The sequence below is a fragment of the Trichechus manatus genome, unplaced genomic scaffold (assembly GCF_000243295.1).
Source record: "Trichechus manatus latirostris isolate Lorelei unplaced genomic scaffold, TriManLat1.0 scaffold00025, whole genome shotgun sequence".
NCBI classification, from domain to species: Eukaryota; Metazoa; Chordata; class Mammalia; order Sirenia; family Trichechidae; genus Trichechus; species Trichechus manatus.
This window is the reverse complement of record NW_004443961.1, coordinates 7,991,373-7,993,153: the sequence shown is the minus strand read 5'-3', so window position 1 is coordinate 7,993,153 and position 1,781 is coordinate 7,991,373. Positions and strand designations below refer to the sequence as shown.

Genomic DNA, 1,781 nt, shown 5'->3' with positions numbered 1-1,781 from the left:
TGGGGTTGTTAACCAATGTCATAAAACAGCATGTGTGTTACTGTTACATGAGAAACTATCTGTTCTGTAAGCCTTCACCTGAAGTACAATAAAATATTAAAAAAAAAATAAAGTAAACCTTTAAAAAAAAAAAAAATCCTTCTTTATTCTTGCTACTGAACTCCTACCCATTCTTCAGGATTCAAACTACATTGTCATCGTCTGTCTTTCATTTCCTTAGGTAGAGTTAATGGCCTCTTTCTCCTTGAATTTATACCACCATGTAATAGCTCCACTAACAATTAGCCTATTATATCTTAATTATTTGTTATTATCTTTTAGCGACCCACTAAGCCAAGATATTCAATCATAGCAATCTTTATGTCCTTACCACTTATCTCAGTGTCCACCATTAAGTATCCAGGCAGTTCAGTGTTTGTCAAATGAATAAAGGAACGACTTCAGGAAATCATCTCTTTATGTAGCTGAGATGCGCTGAAGAACTGTGAGATCAGGACAGTCATCGTCTCTAGTGTGAGTGCCATTGGTGTTGACTCTAATAAAGATGAAGGATGTGCAGTCCTTGGTATATCTACTTTACAAATAAAGAGCTGTGCACTTTCCCAGAGCTACTCAAGTCCTTGCGTGTGAATACCAGGCAGTTACCAAAGAGTCAGCTCTACTTCCTTACAGGCAGTATGCATCATTGTTTATTATCACTGACACACAAGAGTGCTTCAGACTTGTTTTAAAGTTGAATTAGCTAAAGGAAGCAGAACATTATATGTGAGCATGTCAAGTTTAGTGGTAGTGGGTTCTTTTGAATTTAAGTAGTTGTTTGAGGAGTTGAACTTGAAGAGCCTGGAAAGAGAATATTGAATTTAGCTAGAAGAGTTTGGCATTAATAATAATAATAAAAGTCTCTCTTGTTTGAGGTCTTTATGTTCAATGCCTCTTTTCGTTAACACAAGGAGGTTTATTTTTTCTTTTTAGATTTGAATTACTAAAAAGAAAAAGTCACTATGTTTTGATACTTTTTGACCCTGTGTATTTAATTTCAAAGTTGTTTTGATGAATATATGAGATTATGAGACTGGACTTAATTCTGTAAAACCAACAATAAGCTAGCCAGTTTTTTTTTTTTTTTTCCTTTTTCCTTTGCCAAGAAAGTTATGCTACTTGAGCCACATGCAGATTTGAAAAGAATTGAACTTATTAAATGGCCAACTGGCTTGTTAGCTGCAGGCTGCACAATTGTAATGTTTACATAGTGAGTACAGAATTCAAACAGGAAGCTGACATTCAGCGTTATCTTCTGCTGACACTGAAATTCTGTGATACAGGATACATGAGGTTGTTGTTATTAGTTTCGTGTGCTCAAAAGGCTCATGGAATGGCAGCTTGCTTCTAACTCTCCCAACTACTGCAATGGCCAGCTGGACTTACCCTTGTGAATTTGAGCTTTAGACATTCTTAAAAGAATCTCCAATTGAATCATTTGGAAGAATTCCACCCCGTACTACATTCTTTCTGCTCTTTCATTTTCCATAAAATATTCTGTTTGATTTTGATTGCAATCAAGCAGTTATCTTTTGAAAATTAAAACAGACCTACCAATAAAGAATCAACCTTGGATGAGTGCATGGAAGGCACTGAAATAAAAATGAGGCAAGACTCTCCCCACTGAAGAGTAGCAGATACGTCTTACTTTTATTTATTTATTTATTTATTTTATTTATTTATTTTCTATTGTACTTCAGGTGAAGGCTTACAGAACAAATAGTTTCTCATGAAACAGTAGT

General features: G+C 34.9%; 1 protein-coding gene across 6 annotated transcripts in view; it reads left to right on the top strand.

The window, feature by feature from the left end:
• PTPRD (protein tyrosine phosphatase receptor type D) overlaps nt 1–1,781 on the top strand; it is a 473,666-nt gene that overhangs the window by 170,186 nt on the left and 301,699 nt on the right. The window lies entirely within an intron of this gene.